The 15327-nt window shown below is 61.8% G+C and overlaps 23 non-coding genes and 53 pseudogenes across 23 annotated transcripts; all 76 read right to left on the reverse strand.

Annotated features, from left to right (window-relative positions):
• Positions 1-31: 31 nt before the first annotated feature.
• Positions 32-150, reverse strand: LOC137553595 (5S ribosomal RNA; annotated as a pseudogene).
• Positions 151-233: 83 nt separating this feature from the next.
• On the reverse strand, positions 234-352 carry LOC137557115 (5S ribosomal RNA; annotated as a pseudogene).
• An 83-nt stretch (positions 353-435) lies between these two features.
• LOC137558105 (5S ribosomal RNA) lies at positions 436-554 on the reverse strand (annotated as a pseudogene).
• Positions 555-638: 84 nt separating this feature from the next.
• LOC137556771 (5S ribosomal RNA) lies at positions 639-757 on the reverse strand. Its single transcript, XR_011029410.1, has one exon. It is a non-coding gene; the product is annotated as a 5S ribosomal RNA (ribosomal RNA).
• Positions 758-840: 83 nt separating this feature from the next.
• LOC137547511 (5S ribosomal RNA) lies at positions 841-959 on the reverse strand (annotated as a pseudogene).
• An 83-nt stretch (positions 960-1042) lies between these two features.
• On the reverse strand, positions 1043-1161 carry LOC137551745 (5S ribosomal RNA; annotated as a pseudogene).
• Positions 1162-1244: 83 nt separating this feature from the next.
• On the reverse strand, positions 1245-1363 carry LOC137557116 (5S ribosomal RNA; annotated as a pseudogene).
• Positions 1364-1447: 84 nt separating this feature from the next.
• Positions 1448-1566, reverse strand: LOC137556772 (5S ribosomal RNA). Its single transcript, XR_011029411.1, has one exon. It is a non-coding gene; the product is annotated as a 5S ribosomal RNA (ribosomal RNA).
• An 83-nt stretch (positions 1567-1649) lies between these two features.
• On the reverse strand, positions 1650-1768 carry LOC137547513 (5S ribosomal RNA; annotated as a pseudogene).
• Positions 1769-1851: 83 nt separating this feature from the next.
• LOC137551746 (5S ribosomal RNA) lies at positions 1852-1970 on the reverse strand (annotated as a pseudogene).
• An 83-nt stretch (positions 1971-2053) lies between these two features.
• Positions 2054-2172, reverse strand: LOC137551423 (5S ribosomal RNA; annotated as a pseudogene).
• An 83-nt stretch (positions 2173-2255) lies between these two features.
• On the reverse strand, positions 2256-2374 carry LOC137549227 (5S ribosomal RNA; annotated as a pseudogene).
• Positions 2375-2457: 83 nt separating this feature from the next.
• On the reverse strand, positions 2458-2576 carry LOC137554646 (5S ribosomal RNA). Its single transcript, XR_011027395.1, has one exon. It is a non-coding gene; the product is annotated as a 5S ribosomal RNA (ribosomal RNA).
• An 83-nt stretch (positions 2577-2659) lies between these two features.
• Positions 2660-2778, reverse strand: LOC137557732 (5S ribosomal RNA; annotated as a pseudogene).
• Positions 2779-2861: 83 nt separating this feature from the next.
• LOC137554647 (5S ribosomal RNA) lies at positions 2862-2980 on the reverse strand. Its single transcript, XR_011027396.1, has one exon. It is a non-coding gene; the product is annotated as a 5S ribosomal RNA (ribosomal RNA).
• Positions 2981-3063: 83 nt separating this feature from the next.
• Positions 3064-3182, reverse strand: LOC137549962 (5S ribosomal RNA). The gene has a single exon (XR_011026871.1). It is a non-coding gene; the product is annotated as a 5S ribosomal RNA (ribosomal RNA).
• An 83-nt stretch (positions 3183-3265) lies between these two features.
• Positions 3266-3384, reverse strand: LOC137558501 (5S ribosomal RNA; annotated as a pseudogene).
• Positions 3385-3467: 83 nt separating this feature from the next.
• On the reverse strand, positions 3468-3586 carry LOC137554648 (5S ribosomal RNA). The gene has a single exon (XR_011027397.1). It is a non-coding gene; the product is annotated as a 5S ribosomal RNA (ribosomal RNA).
• Positions 3587-3669: 83 nt separating this feature from the next.
• Positions 3670-3788, reverse strand: LOC137559141 (5S ribosomal RNA). Its single transcript, XR_011029762.1, has one exon. It is a non-coding gene; the product is annotated as a 5S ribosomal RNA (ribosomal RNA).
• Positions 3789-3871: 83 nt separating this feature from the next.
• LOC137559222 (5S ribosomal RNA) lies at positions 3872-3990 on the reverse strand (annotated as a pseudogene).
• Positions 3991-4075: 85 nt separating this feature from the next.
• Positions 4076-4194, reverse strand: LOC137554650 (5S ribosomal RNA). The gene has a single exon (XR_011027399.1). It is a non-coding gene; the product is annotated as a 5S ribosomal RNA (ribosomal RNA).
• An 83-nt stretch (positions 4195-4277) lies between these two features.
• LOC137548660 (5S ribosomal RNA) lies at positions 4278-4396 on the reverse strand (annotated as a pseudogene).
• Positions 4397-4479: 83 nt separating this feature from the next.
• On the reverse strand, positions 4480-4598 carry LOC137554651 (5S ribosomal RNA). Its single transcript, XR_011027400.1, has one exon. It is a non-coding gene; the product is annotated as a 5S ribosomal RNA (ribosomal RNA).
• Positions 4599-4681: 83 nt separating this feature from the next.
• LOC137553596 (5S ribosomal RNA) lies at positions 4682-4800 on the reverse strand (annotated as a pseudogene).
• An 83-nt stretch (positions 4801-4883) lies between these two features.
• Positions 4884-5002, reverse strand: LOC137557117 (5S ribosomal RNA; annotated as a pseudogene).
• An 83-nt stretch (positions 5003-5085) lies between these two features.
• LOC137558106 (5S ribosomal RNA) lies at positions 5086-5204 on the reverse strand (annotated as a pseudogene).
• An 83-nt stretch (positions 5205-5287) lies between these two features.
• Positions 5288-5406, reverse strand: LOC137556773 (5S ribosomal RNA). The gene has a single exon (XR_011029412.1). It is a non-coding gene; the product is annotated as a 5S ribosomal RNA (ribosomal RNA).
• Positions 5407-5489: 83 nt separating this feature from the next.
• Positions 5490-5608, reverse strand: LOC137547515 (5S ribosomal RNA; annotated as a pseudogene).
• Positions 5609-5691: 83 nt separating this feature from the next.
• Positions 5692-5810, reverse strand: LOC137551747 (5S ribosomal RNA; annotated as a pseudogene).
• An 83-nt stretch (positions 5811-5893) lies between these two features.
• On the reverse strand, positions 5894-6012 carry LOC137549195 (5S ribosomal RNA; annotated as a pseudogene).
• Positions 6013-6096: 84 nt separating this feature from the next.
• LOC137556775 (5S ribosomal RNA) lies at positions 6097-6215 on the reverse strand. The gene has a single exon (XR_011029414.1). It is a non-coding gene; the product is annotated as a 5S ribosomal RNA (ribosomal RNA).
• Positions 6216-6298: 83 nt separating this feature from the next.
• On the reverse strand, positions 6299-6417 carry LOC137547516 (5S ribosomal RNA; annotated as a pseudogene).
• An 83-nt stretch (positions 6418-6500) lies between these two features.
• Positions 6501-6619, reverse strand: LOC137549197 (5S ribosomal RNA; annotated as a pseudogene).
• Positions 6620-6702: 83 nt separating this feature from the next.
• LOC137556776 (5S ribosomal RNA) lies at positions 6703-6821 on the reverse strand. Its single transcript, XR_011029415.1, has one exon. It is a non-coding gene; the product is annotated as a 5S ribosomal RNA (ribosomal RNA).
• Positions 6822-6905: 84 nt separating this feature from the next.
• On the reverse strand, positions 6906-7024 carry LOC137547517 (5S ribosomal RNA; annotated as a pseudogene).
• An 83-nt stretch (positions 7025-7107) lies between these two features.
• On the reverse strand, positions 7108-7226 carry LOC137547518 (5S ribosomal RNA; annotated as a pseudogene).
• Positions 7227-7309: 83 nt separating this feature from the next.
• On the reverse strand, positions 7310-7428 carry LOC137549198 (5S ribosomal RNA; annotated as a pseudogene).
• Positions 7429-7511: 83 nt separating this feature from the next.
• Positions 7512-7630, reverse strand: LOC137556777 (5S ribosomal RNA). Its single transcript, XR_011029416.1, has one exon. It is a non-coding gene; the product is annotated as a 5S ribosomal RNA (ribosomal RNA).
• An 83-nt stretch (positions 7631-7713) lies between these two features.
• Positions 7714-7832, reverse strand: LOC137547519 (5S ribosomal RNA; annotated as a pseudogene).
• Positions 7833-7915: 83 nt separating this feature from the next.
• On the reverse strand, positions 7916-8034 carry LOC137551748 (5S ribosomal RNA; annotated as a pseudogene).
• An 83-nt stretch (positions 8035-8117) lies between these two features.
• Positions 8118-8236, reverse strand: LOC137551424 (5S ribosomal RNA; annotated as a pseudogene).
• An 83-nt stretch (positions 8237-8319) lies between these two features.
• Positions 8320-8438, reverse strand: LOC137549228 (5S ribosomal RNA; annotated as a pseudogene).
• Positions 8439-8521: 83 nt separating this feature from the next.
• LOC137554652 (5S ribosomal RNA) lies at positions 8522-8640 on the reverse strand. Its single transcript, XR_011027401.1, has one exon. It is a non-coding gene; the product is annotated as a 5S ribosomal RNA (ribosomal RNA).
• Positions 8641-8723: 83 nt separating this feature from the next.
• On the reverse strand, positions 8724-8842 carry LOC137557734 (5S ribosomal RNA; annotated as a pseudogene).
• An 83-nt stretch (positions 8843-8925) lies between these two features.
• LOC137554653 (5S ribosomal RNA) lies at positions 8926-9044 on the reverse strand. Its single transcript, XR_011027402.1, has one exon. It is a non-coding gene; the product is annotated as a 5S ribosomal RNA (ribosomal RNA).
• Positions 9045-9127: 83 nt separating this feature from the next.
• LOC137549974 (5S ribosomal RNA) lies at positions 9128-9246 on the reverse strand. The gene has a single exon (XR_011026872.1). It is a non-coding gene; the product is annotated as a 5S ribosomal RNA (ribosomal RNA).
• Positions 9247-9329: 83 nt separating this feature from the next.
• On the reverse strand, positions 9330-9448 carry LOC137558502 (5S ribosomal RNA; annotated as a pseudogene).
• An 84-nt stretch (positions 9449-9532) lies between these two features.
• LOC137554654 (5S ribosomal RNA) lies at positions 9533-9651 on the reverse strand. Its single transcript, XR_011027403.1, has one exon. It is a non-coding gene; the product is annotated as a 5S ribosomal RNA (ribosomal RNA).
• Positions 9652-9734: 83 nt separating this feature from the next.
• Positions 9735-9853, reverse strand: LOC137559258 (5S ribosomal RNA). The gene has a single exon (XR_011029777.1). It is a non-coding gene; the product is annotated as a 5S ribosomal RNA (ribosomal RNA).
• An 84-nt stretch (positions 9854-9937) lies between these two features.
• On the reverse strand, positions 9938-10056 carry LOC137559223 (5S ribosomal RNA; annotated as a pseudogene).
• An 85-nt stretch (positions 10057-10141) lies between these two features.
• Positions 10142-10260, reverse strand: LOC137554655 (5S ribosomal RNA). The gene has a single exon (XR_011027404.1). It is a non-coding gene; the product is annotated as a 5S ribosomal RNA (ribosomal RNA).
• An 83-nt stretch (positions 10261-10343) lies between these two features.
• On the reverse strand, positions 10344-10462 carry LOC137548661 (5S ribosomal RNA; annotated as a pseudogene).
• An 83-nt stretch (positions 10463-10545) lies between these two features.
• Positions 10546-10664, reverse strand: LOC137556964 (5S ribosomal RNA; annotated as a pseudogene).
• Positions 10665-10747: 83 nt separating this feature from the next.
• On the reverse strand, positions 10748-10866 carry LOC137549032 (5S ribosomal RNA; annotated as a pseudogene).
• An 83-nt stretch (positions 10867-10949) lies between these two features.
• On the reverse strand, positions 10950-11068 carry LOC137553839 (5S ribosomal RNA; annotated as a pseudogene).
• Positions 11069-11152: 84 nt separating this feature from the next.
• On the reverse strand, positions 11153-11271 carry LOC137558640 (5S ribosomal RNA; annotated as a pseudogene).
• Positions 11272-11354: 83 nt separating this feature from the next.
• LOC137553738 (5S ribosomal RNA) lies at positions 11355-11473 on the reverse strand (annotated as a pseudogene).
• An 83-nt stretch (positions 11474-11556) lies between these two features.
• On the reverse strand, positions 11557-11675 carry LOC137559496 (5S ribosomal RNA; annotated as a pseudogene).
• Positions 11676-11758: 83 nt separating this feature from the next.
• Positions 11759-11877, reverse strand: LOC137548460 (5S ribosomal RNA; annotated as a pseudogene).
• Positions 11878-11960: 83 nt separating this feature from the next.
• On the reverse strand, positions 11961-12079 carry LOC137559224 (5S ribosomal RNA; annotated as a pseudogene).
• Positions 12080-12162: 83 nt separating this feature from the next.
• On the reverse strand, positions 12163-12281 carry LOC137554656 (5S ribosomal RNA). The gene has a single exon (XR_011027405.1). It is a non-coding gene; the product is annotated as a 5S ribosomal RNA (ribosomal RNA).
• Positions 12282-12364: 83 nt separating this feature from the next.
• LOC137549683 (5S ribosomal RNA) lies at positions 12365-12483 on the reverse strand. The gene has a single exon (XR_011026844.1). It is a non-coding gene; the product is annotated as a 5S ribosomal RNA (ribosomal RNA).
• Positions 12484-12566: 83 nt separating this feature from the next.
• On the reverse strand, positions 12567-12685 carry LOC137559225 (5S ribosomal RNA; annotated as a pseudogene).
• An 83-nt stretch (positions 12686-12768) lies between these two features.
• Positions 12769-12887, reverse strand: LOC137558995 (5S ribosomal RNA; annotated as a pseudogene).
• Positions 12888-12972: 85 nt separating this feature from the next.
• LOC137554657 (5S ribosomal RNA) lies at positions 12973-13091 on the reverse strand. Its single transcript, XR_011027406.1, has one exon. It is a non-coding gene; the product is annotated as a 5S ribosomal RNA (ribosomal RNA).
• Positions 13092-13174: 83 nt separating this feature from the next.
• On the reverse strand, positions 13175-13293 carry LOC137549545 (5S ribosomal RNA; annotated as a pseudogene).
• An 83-nt stretch (positions 13294-13376) lies between these two features.
• LOC137556965 (5S ribosomal RNA) lies at positions 13377-13495 on the reverse strand (annotated as a pseudogene).
• An 83-nt stretch (positions 13496-13578) lies between these two features.
• LOC137549033 (5S ribosomal RNA) lies at positions 13579-13697 on the reverse strand (annotated as a pseudogene).
• Positions 13698-13780: 83 nt separating this feature from the next.
• On the reverse strand, positions 13781-13899 carry LOC137554138 (5S ribosomal RNA; annotated as a pseudogene).
• An 84-nt stretch (positions 13900-13983) lies between these two features.
• On the reverse strand, positions 13984-14102 carry LOC137558641 (5S ribosomal RNA; annotated as a pseudogene).
• An 83-nt stretch (positions 14103-14185) lies between these two features.
• On the reverse strand, positions 14186-14304 carry LOC137553739 (5S ribosomal RNA; annotated as a pseudogene).
• An 83-nt stretch (positions 14305-14387) lies between these two features.
• On the reverse strand, positions 14388-14506 carry LOC137548857 (5S ribosomal RNA; annotated as a pseudogene).
• Positions 14507-14589: 83 nt separating this feature from the next.
• Positions 14590-14708, reverse strand: LOC137548461 (5S ribosomal RNA; annotated as a pseudogene).
• Positions 14709-14791: 83 nt separating this feature from the next.
• Positions 14792-14910, reverse strand: LOC137559226 (5S ribosomal RNA; annotated as a pseudogene).
• Positions 14911-14993: 83 nt separating this feature from the next.
• Positions 14994-15112, reverse strand: LOC137549598 (5S ribosomal RNA; annotated as a pseudogene).
• An 83-nt stretch (positions 15113-15195) lies between these two features.
• LOC137556818 (5S ribosomal RNA) lies at positions 15196-15314 on the reverse strand. The gene has a single exon (XR_011029456.1). It is a non-coding gene; the product is annotated as a 5S ribosomal RNA (ribosomal RNA).
• Between the last annotated feature and the right edge of the window lie 13 nt (positions 15315-15327).

Here is a 15327-nt window from a genome sequence, read left to right on the forward strand (position 1 = left end):
TCATAGCCATTGGGCCTCAAACCCAAAAAAACGCCTGCCGCACCTGTGGTTCACAGCCGGTCTCCTATGCAGCTACTAACCAGGCCTGAAGCCGCATAGCTTCCGCGATCTGACGAGAGCGGGAGCTTTCGGCTTAGTGTGGCCGCAGGCAACCTCCAGGGCGCCGTTCCGGCGCCTTGAAGGTGAGGCTTCCCACGCGTGCTCATAGCCATTGGGCCTCAAACCCAAAACAACGCCTGCAGCACCTGGGGTTCACAGCCGGTCTCCCATGCAGCTACTAACCAGGCCTGAAGCCGCTTAGCTTCCGCGATCTGACGAGAGCGGGCGCTTTCAGCTTAGTGTGGCCGCAGGCAACCTCCAGGGCGCCGTTCCGGCGCCTTGAAGGTGAGGCTTCCCACGCGTGCTCATAGCCATTGGGTCTCAAACCCAAAAAAACGCCTGCAGCACCCGGGGTTCACAGCCGGTCTCCCATGCAGCTACTAACCAGGCCTGAAGCCGCTTAGCTTCCGCGATCTGACGAGAGCGGGCGCTTTCAGCTTAGTGTGGCCGCAGGCAACCTCCAGGGCGCCGTTCCGGCGCCTTGAAGGTGAGGCTTCCCACGCGTGCTCATAGCCATTGGGTCTCAAACCCAAAAAAAACGCCTGCAGCACCCGGGGTTCACAGCCGGTCTCCCATGCAGCTACTAACCAGGCCTGAAGCCGCTTAGCTTCCGCGATCTGACGAGAGCGGGCGCTTTCGGCTTAGTGTGGCCGCAGGCAACCTCCAGGGCGCCGTTCCGGCGCCTTGAAGGTGAGGCTTTCCACGCGTGCTCATAGCCATTGGGCCTCAAACCCAAAAAAACGCCTGCATCACCTGGGGTTCACAGCCGGTCTCCCATGCAGCTACTAACCAGGCCTGAAGCCGCTTAGCTTCCGCGATCTGACGAGAGCGGGCGCTTTCGGCTTAGTGTGGCCGCAGGCAACCTCCAGGGCGCCATTCCGGCGCCTTGAAGGTGAGGCTTCCCACGCGTGCTCATAGCCATTGGGCCTCAAACCCAAAAAAACGCCTGCCGCACCTGGGGTTCACAGCCGGTCTTCCATGCAGCTACTAACCAGGCCTGAAGCCGCTTAGCTTCCGCGATCTGACAAGAGCGGGCGCTTTCGGCTTAGTGTGGCCGCAGGCAACCTCCAAGGCGCCGCTCCGGCGCCTTGAAGGTGAGGCTTCCCACGCGTGCTCATAGCCATTGGGCCTCAAACCCAAAAAACCGCCTGCAGCACCTGGGGTTCACAGCCGGTCTCCCATGCAGCTACTAACCAGGCCTGAAGCCGCTTAGCTTCCGCGATCTGACGAGAGCGGGCGCTTTCAGCTTAGTGTGGCCGCAGGCAACCTCCAGGGCGCCGTTCCGGCGCCTTGAAGGTGAGGCTTCCCACGCGTGCTCATAGCCATTGGGTCTCAAACCCAAAAAAAACGCCTGCAGCACCCGGGGTTCACAGCCGGTCTCCCATGCAGCTACTAACCAGGCCTGAAGCCGCTTAGCTTCCGCGATCTGACGAGAGCGGGCGCTTTCGGCTTAGTGTGGCCGCAGGCAACCTCCAGGGCGCCGTTCCGGCGCCTTGAAGGTGAGGCTTTCCACGCGTGCTCATAGCCATTGGGCCTCAAACCCAAAAAAACGCCTGCATCACCTGGGGTTCACAGCCGGTCTCCCATGCAGCTACTAACCAGGCCTGAAGCCGCTTAGCTTCCGCGATCTGACGAGAGCGGGCGCTTTCGGCTTAGTGTGGCCGCAGGCAACCTCCAGGGCGCCATTCCGGCGCCTTGAAGGTGAGGCTTCCCACGCGTGCTCATAGCCATTGGGCCTCAAACCCAAAAAAACGCCTGCCGCACCTGGGGTTCACAGCCGGTCTTCCATGCAGCTACTAACCAGGCCTGAAGCCGCTTAGCTTCCGCGATCTGACAAGAGCGGGCGCTTTCGGCTTAGTGTGGCCGCAGGCAACCTCCAAGGCGCCGCTCCGGCGCCTTGAAGGTGAGGCTTCCCACGCGTGCTCATAGCCATTGGGCCTCAAACCCAAAAAACCGCCTGCAGCACCTGGGGTTCACAGCCGGTCTCCCATGCAGCTACTAACCAGGCCTGAAGCCGCTTAGCTTCTGCGATCTGACGAGAGCGGGCGCTTTCGGTTTAGCGTGGCCGCAGGCAACCTCCAGGGCGCCGTTCCGGCGCCTTGAAGGTGAGGCTTCCCACGCGTGCTCATTGCCATTGGGCCTCAAACCCAAAAAAACACCTGCCGCACCTGGGGTTCACAGCCGGTCTCCCATGCAGCTACTAACCAGGCCTGAAGCCGCTTAGCTTCCGCGATCTAACGAGAGCGGGCGCTTTCGGCTTAGTGTGGCCGCAGGCAACCTCCAATGCGCCGTTCCGGCGCCTTGAAGGTGAGGCTTCCCACGCGTGCTCATAGCCATTGGGCCTCAAACCCAAAAAACCGCCTGCAGCACCTGGGGTTCACAGCCGGTCTCCCATGCAGCTACTAACCAGGCCTGAAGCCGCTTAGCTTCCGCGATCTGACGAGAGCGGGCGCTTTCGGCTTAGTGTGGCCGCAGGCAACCTCCAGGGCGCCGTTCCGGCGCCTTGAAGGTGAGGCTTCCCACGCGTGCTCATAGCCATTGGGCCTCAAACCCAAAACAACGCCTGCAGCACCTGGGGTTCACAGCCGGTCTCCCATGCAGCTACTAACCAGGCCTGAAGCCGCTTAGCTTCCGCGATCTGACGAGAGCGGGCGCTTTCGGCTTAGCGTGGCCGCAGGCAACCTCCAGGGCGCCGTTCCGGCGCCTTGAAGGTGAGGCTTTCCACGCGTGCTCATAGCCATTGGGCCTCAAACCCAAAAAACCGCCTGCAGCACCTGGGGTTCACAGCCGGTCTCCCATGCAGCTACTAACCAGGCCTGAAGCCGCTTAGCTTCCGCGATCTGACGAGAGCGGGCGCTTTCGGCTTAGTGTGGCCGCAGGCAACCTCCAGGGCGCCGTTCCGGCGCCTTGAAGGTGAGGCTTCCCACGCGTGCTCATAGCCATTGGGTCTCAAACCCAAAAAAACGCCTGCAGCACCTGGGGTTCACAGCTGGTCTCCCATGCAGCTACTAACCAGGCCTGAAGCCGCTTAGCTTCCGCGATCTGACGAGAGCGGGCGCTTTCGGCTTAGTGTGGCCGCAGGCAACCTCCAGGGCGCCGTTCCGGCGCCTTGAAGGTGAGGCTTCCCACGCGTGCTCATAGCCATTGGGCCTCAAACCCAAAAAAATGCCTGCCGCACCTGGGGTTCACAGCCGGTCTCCCATGCAGCTACTAACCAGGCCTGAAGCCGCTTAGCTTCCGCGATCTGACGAGAGCGGGCGCTTTCGGCTTAGTGTGGCCGCAGGCAACCTCCAAGGCGCCGTTCCGGCGACTTGAAGGTGAGGCTTCCCACGCGTGCTCATAGCCATTGGGCCTCGAACCCAAAAAAACGCCTGCAGCACCTGGGGTTCACAGCCGGTCTCCCATGCAGCTACTAACCAGGCCTGAAGCCGCTTAGCTTCCGCGATCTGACGAGAGCGGGCGCTTTCGGCTTAGTGTGGCCGCAGGCAACCTCCAGGGCGCCGTTCCGGCGCCTTGAAGGTGAGGCTTCCCACGCGTGCTCATAGCCATTGGGCCTCAAACCCAAAACAACGCCTGCAGCACCTGGGGTTCACAGCCGGTCTCCCATGCAGCTACTAACCAGGCCTGAAGCCGCTTAGCTTCCGCGATCTGACGAGAGCGGGTGCTTTCGGCTTAGTGTGGCCGCAGGCAACCTCCAGGGCGCCGTTCCGGCGCCTTGAAGGTGAGGTTTCCCACGCGTGCTCATAGCCATTGGGCCTCAAACCCAAAAAAACGCCTGCCGCACCTGGGGTTCACAGCCGGTCTCCCATGCAGCTACTAACCAGGCCTGAAGCCGCTTAGCTTCCGCGATCTGACGAGAGCGGGCGCTTTCGGCTTAGTGTGGCCGCAGGCAACCTCCAGGGCGCCGTTCCCTGGCGCCTTGAAGGTGAGGCTTCCCACGCGTGCTCATAGCCATTGGGCCTCAAACCCAAAACAACGCCTGCAGCACCTGGGGTTCACAGCCGGTCTCCCATGCAGCTACTAACCAGGCCTGAAGCCGCTTAGCTTCCGCGATCTGACGAGAGCGGGCGCTTTCGGCTTAGTGTGGCCGCAGGCAACCTCCAGGGCGCCGTTCCGGCGCCTTGAAGGTGAGGCTTCCCACGCGTGCTCATAGCCATTGGGCCTCAAACCCAAAAAAACGCCTGCCGCACCTGGGGTTCACAGCCGGTCTCCCATGCAGCTACTAACCAGGCCTGAAGCCGCTTAGCTTCCGCGATCTGACGAGAGCGAGCGCTTTCGGCTTAGTGTGGCCGCAGGCAACCTCCAAGGCGCCGTTCCGGCGCCTTGAAGGTGAGGCTTCCCACGCGTGCTCATAGCCATTGGGCCTCAAACCCAAAAAACCGCCTGCAGCACCTGGGGTTCACAGCCGGTCTCCCATGCAGCTACTAACCAGGCCTGAAGCCGCTTAGCTTCCGCGATCTGACGAGAGCGGGCGCTTTCGGCTTAGTGTGGCCGCAGGCAACCTCCAGGGCGCCGTTCCGGCGCCTTGAAGGTGAGGCTTCCCACGCGTGCTCATAGCCATTGGGCCTCAAACCCAAAAAAACGCCTGCCGCACCTGTGGTTCACAGCCGGTCTCCTATGCAGCTACTAACCAGGCCTGAAGCCGCATAGCTTCCGCGATCTGACGAGAGCGGGAGCTTTCGGCTTAGTGTGGCCGCAGGCAACCTCCAGGGCGCCGTTCCGGCGCCTTGAAGGTGAGGCTTCCCACGCGTGCTCATAGCCATTGGGCCTCAAACCCAAAACAACGCCTGCAGCACCTGGGGTTCACAGCCGGTCTCCCATGCAGCTACTAACCAGGCCTGAAGCCGCTTAGCTTCCGCGATCTGACGAGAGCGGGCGCTTTCAGCTTAGTGTGGCCGCAGGCAACCTCCAGGGCGCCGTTCCGGCGCCTTGAAGGTGAGGCTTCCCACGCGTGCTCATAGCCATTGGGTCTCAAACCCAAAAAAACGCCTGCAGCACCCGGGGTTCACAGCCGGTCTCCCATGCAGCTACTAACCAGGCCTGAAGCCGCTTAGCTTCCGCGATCTGACGAGAGCGGGCGCTTTCAGCTTAGTGTGGCCGCAGGCAACCTCCAGGGCGCCGTTCCGGCGCCTTGAAGGTGAGGCTTCCCACGCGTGCTCATAGCCATTGGGTCTCAAACCCAAAAAAACGCCTGCAGCACCCGGGGTTCACAGCCGGTCTCCCATGCAGCTACTAACCAGGCCTGAAGCCGCTTAGCTTCCGCGATCTGACGAGAGCGGGCGCTTTCGGCTTAGTGTGGCCGCAGGCAACCTCCAGGGCGCCGTTCCGGCGCCTTGAAGGTGAGGCTTTCCACGCGTGCTCATAGCCATTGGGCCTCAAACCCAAAAAAACGCCTGCATCACCTGGGGTTCACAGCCGGTCTCCCATGCAGCTACTAACCAGGCCTGAAGCCGCTTAGCTTCCGCGATCTGACGAGAGCGGGCGCTTTCGGCTTAGTGTGGCCGCAGGCAACCTCCAGGGCGCCATTCCGGCGCCTTGAAGGTGAGGCTTCCCACGCGTGCTCATAGCCATTGGGCCTCAAACCCAAAAAAACGCCTGCCGCACCTGGGGTTCACAGCCGGTCTTCCATGCAGCTACTAACCAGGCCTGAAGCCGCTTAGCTTCCGCGATCTGACAAGAGCGGGCGCTTTCGGCTTAGTGTGGCCGCAGGCAACCTCCAAGGCGCCGCTCCGGCGCCTTGAAGGTGAGGCTTCCCACGCGTGCTCATAGCCATTGGGCCTCAAACCCAAAAAACCGCCTGCAGCACCTGGGGTTCACAGCCGGTCTTCCATGCAGCTACTAACCAGGCCTGAAGCCGCTTAGCTTCCGCGATCTGACAAGAGCGGGCGCTTTCGGCTTAGTGTGGCCGCAGGCAACCTCCAAGGCGCCGTTCCGGCGCCTTGAAGGTGAGGCTTCCCACGCGTGCTCATAGCCATTGGGTCTCAAACCCAAAAAAAACGCCTGCAGCACCCGGGGTTCACAGCCGGTCTCCCATGCAGCTACTAACCAGGCCTGAAGCCGCTTAGCTTCCGCGATCTGACGAGAGCGGGCGCTTTCGGCTTAGTGTGGCCGCAGGCAACCTCCAGGGCGCCGTTCCGGCGCCTTGAAGGTGAGGCTTTCCACGCGTGCTCATAGCCATTGGGCCTCAAACCCAAAAAAACGCCTGCATCACCTGGGGTTCACAGCCGGTCTCCCATGCAGCTACTAACCAGGCCTGAAGCCGCTTAGCTTCCGCGATCTGACGAGAGCGGGCGCTTTCGGCTTAGTGTGGCCGCAGGCAACCTCCAGGGCGCCATTCCGGCGCCTTGAAGGTGAGGCTTCCCACGCGTGCTCATAGCCATTGGGCCTCAAACCCAAAAAACCGCCTGCAGCACCTGGGGTTCACAGCCGGTCTTCCATGCAGCTACTAACCAGGCCTGAAGCCGCTTAGCTTCCGCGATCTGACAAGAGCGGGCGCTTTCGGCTTAGTGTGGCCGCAGGCAACCTCCAAGGCGCCGTTCCGGCGCCTTGAAGGTGAGGCTTCCCACGCGTGCTCATAGCCATTGGGTCTCAAACCCAAAAAAACGCCTGCAGCACCCGGGGTTCACAGCCGGTCTCCCATGCAGCTACTAACCAGGCCTGAAGCCGCTTAGCTTCCGCGATCTGACGAGAGCGGGCGCTTTCGGCTTAGTGTGGCCGCAGGCAACCTCCAGGGCGCCGTTCCGGCGCCTTGAAGGTGAGGCTTTCCACGCGTGCTCATAGCCATTGGGCCTCAAACCCAAAAAAAACGCCTGCATCACCTGGGGTTCACAGCCGGTCTCCCATGCAGCTACTAACCAGGCCTGAAGCCGCTTAGCTTCCGCGATCTGACGAGAGCGGGCGCTTTCGGCTTAGTGTGGCCGCAGGCAACCTCCAGGGCGCCGTTCCGGCGCCTTGAAGGTGAGGCTTTCCACGCGTGCTCATAGCCATTGGGCCTCAAACCCAAAAAAACGCCTGCATCACCTGGGGTTCACAGCCGGTCTCCCATGCAGCTACTAACCAGGCCTGAAGCCGCTTAGCTTCCGCGATCTGACGAGAGCGGGCGCTTTCGGCTTAGTGTGGCCGCAGGCAACCTCCAGGGCGCCATTCCGGCGCCTTGAAGGTGAGGCTTCCCACGCGTGCTCATAGCCATTGGGCCTCAAACCCAAAAAACCGCCTGCAGCACCTGGGGTTCACAGCCGGTCTTCCATGCAGCTACTAACCAGGCCTGAAGCCGCTTAGCTTCCGCGATCTGACAAGAGCGGGCGCTTTCGGCTTAGTGTGGCCGCAGGCAACCTCCAAGGCGCCGTTCCGGCGCCTTGAAGGTGAGGCTTCCCACGCGTGCTCATAGCCATTGGGTCTCAAACCCAAAAAAACGCCTGCAGCACCCGGGGTTCACAGCCGGTCTCCCATGCAGCTACTAACCAGGCCTGAAGCCGCTTAGCTTCCGCGATCTGACGAGAGCGGGCGCTTTCGGCTTAGTGTGGCCGCAGGCAACCTCCAGGGCGCCGTTCCGGCGCCTTGAAGGTGAGGCTTTCCACGCGTGCTCATAGCCATTGGGCCTCAAACCCAAAAAAACGCCTGCATCACCTGGGGTTCACAGCCGGTCTCCCATGCAGCTACTAACCAGGCCTGAAGCCGCTTAGCTTCCGCGATCTGACGAGAGCGGGCGCTTTCGGCTTAGTGTGGCCGCAGGCAACCTCCAGGGCGCCATTCCGGCGCCTTGAAGGTGAGGCTTCCCACGCGTGCTCATAGCCATTGGGCCTCAAACCCAAAAAAACGCCTGCCGCACCTGGGGTTCACAGCCGGTCTTCCATGCAGCTACTAACCAGGCCTGAAGCCGCTTAGCTTCCGCGATCTGACAAGAGCGGGCGCTTTCGGCTTAGTGTGGCCGCAGGCAACCTCCAAGGCGCCGCTCCGGCGCCTTGAAGGTGAGGCTTCCCACGCGTGCTCATAGCCATTGGGCCTCAAACCCAAAAAACCGCCTGCAGCACCTGGGGTTCACAGCCGGTCTCCCATGCAGCTACTAACCAGGCCTGAAGCCGCTTAGCTTCTGCGATCTGACGAGAGCGGGCGCTTTCGGTTTAGCGTGGCCGCAGGCAACCTCCAGGGCGCCGTTCCGGCGCCTTGAAGGTGAGGCTTCCCACGCGTGCTCATTGCCATTGGGCCTCAAACCCAAAAAAACACCTGCCGCACCTGGGGTTCACAGCCGGTCTCCCATGCAGCTACTAACCAGGCCTGAAGCCGCTTAGCTTCCGCGATCTAACGAGAGCGGGCGCTTTCGGCTTAGTGTGGCCGCAGGCAACCTCCAATGCGCCGTTCCGGCGCCTTGAAGGTGAGGCTTCCCACGCGTGCTCATAGCCATTGGGCCTCAAACCCAAAAAACCGCCTGCAGCACCTGGGGTTCACAGCCGGTCTCCCATGCAGCTACTAACCAGGCCTGAAGCCGCTTAGCTTCCGCGATCTGACGAGAGCGGGCGCTTTCGGCTTAGTGTGGCCGCAGGCAACCTCCAGGGCGCCGTTCCGGCGCCTTGAAGGTGAGGCTTCCCACGCGTGCTCATAGCCATTGGGCCTCAAACCCAAAACAACGCCTGCAGCACCTGGGGTTCACAGCCGGTCTCCCATGCAGCTACTAACCAGGCCTGAAGCCGCTTAGCTTCCGCGATCTGACGAGAGCGGGCGCTTTCGGCTTAGCGTGGCCGCAGGCAACCTCCAGGGCGCCGTTCCGGCGCCTTGAAGGTGAGGCTTTCCACGCGTGCTCATAGCCATTGGGCCTCAAACCCAAAAAACCGCCTGCAGCACCTGGGGTTCACAGCCGGTCTCCCATGCAGCTACTAACCAGGCCTGAAGCCGCTTAGCTTCCGCGATCTGACGAGAGCGGGCGCTTTCGGCTTAGTGTGGCCGCAGGCAACCTCCAGGGCGCCGTTCCGGCGCCTTGAAGGTGAGGCTTCCCACGCGTGCTCATAGCCATTGGGTCTCAAACCCAAAAAAACGCCTGCAGCACCTGGGGTTCACAGCTGGTCTCCCATGCAGCTACTAACCAGGCCTGAAGCCGCTTAGCTTCCGCGATCTGACGAGAGCGGGCGCTTTCGGCTTAGTGTGGCCGCAGGCAACCTCCAGGGCGCCGTTCCGGCGCCTTGAAGGTGAGGCTTCCCACGCGTGCTCATAGCCATTGGGCCTCAAACCCAAAAAAATGCCTGCCGCACCTGGGGTTCACAGCCGGTCTCCCATGCAGCTACTAACCAGGCCTGAAGCCGCTTAGCTTCCGCGATCTGACGAGAGCGGGCGCTTTCGGCTTAGTGTGGCCGCAGGCAACCTCCAAGGCGCCGTTCCGGCGACTTGAAGGTGAGGCTTCCCACGCGTGCTCATAGCCATTGGGCCTCGAACCCAAAAAAAACGCCTGCAGCACCTGGGGTTCACAGCCGGTCTCCCATGCAGCTACTAACCAGGCCTGAAGCCGCTTAGCTTCCGCGATCTGACGAGAGCGGGCGCTTTCGGCTTAGTGTGGCCGCAGGCAACCTCCAGGGCGCCGTTCCGGCGCCTTGAAGGTGAGGCTTCCCACGCGTGCTCATAGCCATTGGGCCTCAAACCCAAAACAACGCCTGCAGCACCTGGGGTTCACAGCCGGTCTCCCATGCAGCTACTAACCAGGCCTGAAGCCGCTTAGCTTCCGCGATCTGACGAGAGCGGGTGCTTTCGGCTTAGTGTGGCCGCAGGCAACCTCCAGGGCGCCGTTCCGGCGCCTTGAAGGTGAGGTTTCCCACGCGTGCTCATAGCCATTGGGCCTCAAACCCAAAAAAAACGCCTGCCGCACCTGGGGTTCACAGCCGGTCTCCCATGCAGCTACTAACCAGGCCTGAAGCCGCTTAGCTTCCGCGATCTGACGAGAGCGGGCGCTTTCGGCTTAGTGTGGCCGCAGGCAACCTCCAGGGCGCCGTTCCCTGGCGCCTTGAAGGTGAGGCTTCCCACGCGTGCTCATAGCCATTGGGCCTCAAACCCAAAACAACGCCTGCAGCACCTGGGGTTCACAGCCGGTCTCCCATGCAGCTACTAACCAGGCCTGAAGCCGCTTAGCTTCCGCGATCTGACGAGAGCGGGCGCTTTCGGCTTAGTGTGGCCGCAGGCAACCTCCAGGGCGCCGTTCCGGCGCCTTGAAGGTGAGGCTTCCCACGCGTGCTCATAGCCATTGGGCCTCAAACCCAAAAAAACGCCTGCCGCACCTGGGGTTCACAGCCGGTCTCCCATGCAGCTACTAACCAGGCCTGAAGCCGCTTAGCTTCCGCGATCTGACGAGAGCGAGCGCTTTCGGCTTAGTGTGGCCGCAGGCAACCTCCAAGGCGCCGTTCCGGCGCCTTGAAGGTGAGGCTTCCCACGCGTGCTCATAGCCATTGGGCCTCAAACCCAAAAAACCGCCTGCAGCACCTGGGGTTCACAGCCGGTCTCCCATGCAGCTACTAACCAGGCCTGAAGCCGCTTAGCTTCCGCGATCTGACGAGAGCGGGCGCTTTCGGCTTAGTGTGGCCACAGGCAACCTCCAAGGCGCCGTTCCGGCGCCTTGAAGGTGAGGCTTCCCACGCGTGCTCATAGCCATTGGGCCTCAAACCCAAAAAAACGCCTGCAGCACCTATGGTTCACAGCCGGTCTCCCATGCAGCTACTAACCAGGCCTGAAGCCGCTTAGCTTCCGCGATCTGACGAGAGCGGGTGCTTTCGGCTTAGTGTGGCCGCAGGTAACCTCCAGGGCGCCGTTCCGGCGCCTTGAAGGTGAGGCTTCGCACGCGTGCTCATAGCCATTGGGTCTCAAACCCAAAAAAACACCTGCCGCACCTGGGGTTCACAGCCGGTCTCCCATGCAGCTACTAACCAGGCCTGAAGCCGCTTAGCTTTCACGATCTGACAAGAGCGGGTACTTTCGGCTTAGTGTGGCCGCAGGCAACCTCCAGGGCGCCGTTCCGGCGCCTTGAAGGTGAGGCTTCCCACGCGTGCTCATAGCCATTGGGCCTCAAACCCAAAAAAAACGCCTGCAGCACCTGGGGTTCACAGCCGGTCTCCCATGCAGCTACTAACCAGGCCTGAAGCCGCTTAGCTTCCACGATCTGACGAGAGCGGGCGCTTTCGGCTTAGTGTGGCCGCAGGCAACCTCCAGGGCGCCGTTCCGGCGCCTTGAAGGTGAGGCTTCCCACGCGTGCTCATAGCCATTGGGTCTCAAACCCAAAAAAACACCTGCAGCACCTGGGGTTCACAGCTGGTCTCCCATGCAGCTACTAACCAGGCCTGAAGCCGCTTAGCTTCTGCGATCTGACAAGCGCGGGCGCTTTCAGCTTAGTGTGGCCGCAGGCAACCTCCAGGGCGCCGTTCCGGCGCCTTGAAGGTGAGGCTTCCCACGCGTGCTCATAGCCATTGGGCCTCAAACCCAAAAAAACGCCTGCCGCACCTGGGGTTCACAGCCGGTCTCCCATGCAGCTACTAACCAGGCCTGAAGCCGCTTAGCTTCCGCGATCTGACGAGAGCGGGCGCTTTCGGCTTAGTGTGGCTGCAGGCAACCTCCAAGGCGCCGTTCCGGCGCCTTGAAGGTGAGGGTTCCCACGCGTGCTCATAGCCATTGGGCCTCAAACCCAAAACAACGCCTGCAGCACCTGGGGTTCACAGCCCGTCTCCCATGCAGCTACTAACCAGGCCTGAAGCCGCTTAGCTTCCGCGATCTGACGAGAGCGGGCGCTTTCGGCTTAGTGTGGCCGCAGGCAACCTCCAGGGCGCCGTTCCGGCGCCTTGAAGGTGAGGCTTCCGACGCGTGCTCATAGCCATTGGGCCTCAAACCCAAAAAAACGCCTGCCGCACCTGGGGTTCACAGCCGGTCTCCCATGCAGCTACTAACCAGGCCTGAAGCCGCTTAGCTTCCGCGATCTGACGAGAGCGGGCGCTTTCGGCTTAGTGTGGCCGCAGGCAACCTCCAAGGCGCCGTTCCGGCGACTTGAAGGTGAGGCTTCCCACGCGTGCTCATAGCCATTGGGCCTCGAACCCAAAAAAACGCCTGCAGCACCTGGGGTTCACAGCCGGTCTCCCATGCAGCTACTAACCAGGCCTGAAGCCGCTTAGCTTCCGCGATCTGACGAGAGCGGGCGCTTTCGGCTTAGTGTGGCCGCAGGCAACCTCCAGGGCGCCGTTCCGGCGCCTTGAAGGTGAGGCTTCCCACGCGTGCTCATAGCCATTGGGCCTCAAACCCAAAACAACGCCTGCAGCACCTGGGATTCACAGCCGGTCTCCCATGCAGCTACTAACCAGGCCTGAAGCCGCTTAGCTTCCGCGATCTGACGAGAGCGGGCGCTTTCGGCTTAGTGTGGCCGCAGGCAACCTCCAGGGCGCCGTTCCGGCGCCTTGAAGGTGAGGTTTCCCACGCGTGCTCATAGCCATTGGGCCTCAAACCCAAAAAAACGCCTGCCGCACCTGGGGTTCACAGCCGGTCTCCCATGCAGCTACTAACCAGGCCTGAAGCCGCTTAGCTTCCGCGATCTGACGAGAGCGGGCGCTTTCGGCTTAGTGTGGCCGCAGGCAGCCTCCAAGGCGCCGTTTCGGCGCCTTGAAGGTGAGGCTTCCCACGCGTGCTCATAGCCATTGGGCCTCAAACCCAAAAAACCACCTGCAGCACCTGGGGTTCACAGCCGGTCTCCCATGCAGCTACTAACCAGGCCTGAAGCCGCTTAGCTTCCGCGATCTGACGAGAGCGGGCGCTTTCGGCTTAGTGTGGCCGCAAGCAACCTCCAGGGCGCCGTTCCCTGGCGCCTTGAAGGTGAGGCTTCCCACGCGTGCTCATAGCCATTGGGCCTCAAACCCAAAACAACGCCTGCAGCACCTGGGGTTCACAGCCGGTCTCCCATGCAGCTACTAACCAGGCCTGAAGCCGCTTAGCTTCCGCGATCTGACGAGAGCGGGCGCTTTCGGCTTAGTGTGGCCGCAGGCAACCTCCAGGGCGCCGTTCCGGCGCCTTGAAGGTGAGGCTTCCCACGCGTGCTCATAGCCATTGGGCCTCAAACCCAAAAAAACGCCTGCCGCACCTGGGGTTCACGGCCGGTCTCCCATGCAGCTACTAACCAGGCCTGAAGCCGCTTAGCTTCCGCGATCTGACGAGAGCGAGCGCTTTCGGCTTAGTGTGGCCGCAGGCAACCTCCAAGGCGCCGTTCCGGCGCCTTGAAGGTGAGGCTTCCCACGCGTGCTCATAGCCATTGGGCCTCAAACCCAAAAAACCGCCTGCAGCACCTGGGGTTCACAGCCGGTCTCCCATGCAGCTACTAACCAGGCCTGAAGCCGCTTAGCTTCCGCGATCTGACGAGAGCGGGCGCTTTCGGCTTAGTGTGGCCACAGGCAACCTCCAAGGCGCCGTTCCGGCGCCTTGAAGGTGAGGCTTCCCACGCTTGCTCATAGCCATTGGGCCTCAAACCCAAAAAAACGCCTGCAGCACCTATGGTTCACAGCCGGTCTCCCATGCAGCTACTAACCAGGCCTGAAGCCGCTTAGCTTCCGCGATCTGACGAGAGCGGGTGCTTTCGGCTTAGTGTGGCCGCAGGTAACCTCCAGGGCGCCGTTCCGGCGCCTTGAAGGTGAGGCTTCGCACGCGTGCTCATAGCCATTGGGTCTCAAACCCAAAAAAACACCTGCCGCACCTGGGGTTCACAGCCGGTCTCCCATGCAGCTACTAACCAGGCCTGAAGCCGCTTAGCTTTCACGATCTGACAAGAGCGGGCACTTTCGGCTTAGTGTGGCCGCAGGCAACCTCCAGGGCGCCGTTCCGGCGCCTTGAAGGTGAGGCTTCCCACGCGTGCTCATAGCCATTGGGCCTCAAACCCAAAAAAAACGCCTGCAGCACCTGGGGTTCACAGCCGGTCTCCCATGCAGCTACTAACCAGGCCTGAAGCCGCTTAGCTTCCACGATCTGACGAGAGCGGGCGCTTTCGGCTTAGTGTGGCCGCAGGCAACCTCCAGGGCGCCGTTCCGGCGCCTTGAAGGTGAGGCTTCCCACGCGTGCTCATAGCCATTGGGTCTCAAACCCAAAAAAACACCTGCAGCACCTGGGGTTCACAGCTGGTCTCCCATGCAGCTACTAACCAGGCCTGAAGCCGCTTAGCTTCTGCGATCTGACAAGCGCGGGCGCTTTCAGCTTAGTGTGGCCGCAGGCAACCTCCAGGGCGCCGTTCCGGCGCCTTGAAGGTGAGGCTTCCCACGCGTGCTCATAGCCATTGGGCCTCAAACCCAAAAAAACACCTGCCGCACCTGGGGTTCACAGCCGGTCTCCCATGCAGCTACTAACCAGGCCTGAAGCCGCTTAGCTTCCGCGATCTGACGAGAGCGGGCGCTTTCGGCTTAGTGTGGCTGCAGGCAACCTCCAAGGCGCCGTTCCGGCGCCTTGAAGGTGAGGGTTCCCACGCGTGCTCATAGCCATTGGGCCTCAAACCCAAAACAACGCCTGCAGCACCTGGGGTTCACAGCCCGTCTCCCATGCAGCTACTAACCAGGCCTGAAGCCGCTTAGCTTCCGCGATCTGACGAGAGCGGGCGCTTTCGGCTTAGTGTGGCCGCAGGCAACCTCCAGGGCGCCGTTCCGGCGCCTTGAAGGTGAGGCTTCCGACGCGTGCTCATAGCCATTGGGCCTCAAACCCAAAAAAACGCCTGCCGCACCTGGGGTTCACAGCCGGTCTCCCATGCAGCTACTAACCAGGCCTGAAGCCGCTTAGCTTCCGCGATCTGACGAGAGCGGGCGCTTTCGGCTTAGTGTGGCCGCAGGCAACCTCCAAGGCGCCGTTACGGCGCCTTGAAGGTGAGGCTTCCCACGCGTGCTCATAGCCATTGGGCCTCAAACCCAAAAAACCGCCTGCAGCACCTGGGGTTCACAGCCGGTCTCCCATGCAGCTACTAACCAGGCCTGAAGCCGCTTAGCTTCCGCGATCTGACAAGAGCGGGCGCTTTTGGCTTAGTGTGGCCGCAGGCAAACTCCAGGGCGCCGTTCCGGCGCCTTGAAGGTGAGGCTTCCCACGCGTGCTCATAGCCATTGGGCCTCAAACCCAAAACAACGCCTGCAGCACCTGGGGTTCACAGCCGGTCTCCCATGCAGCTACTAACCAGGCCTGAAGCCGCTTAGCTTCCGCGATCTGACGAGAGCGGGCGCGTTCGGCTTAGTGTGGCCGCAGGCAACCTCCAGGGCG

The sequence above is a fragment of the Hyperolius riggenbachi genome, chromosome 2, assembly GCF_040937935.1.
Source record: "Hyperolius riggenbachi isolate aHypRig1 chromosome 2, aHypRig1.pri, whole genome shotgun sequence".
Classification (NCBI taxonomy): Eukaryota; Metazoa; Chordata; class Amphibia; order Anura; family Hyperoliidae; genus Hyperolius; species Hyperolius riggenbachi.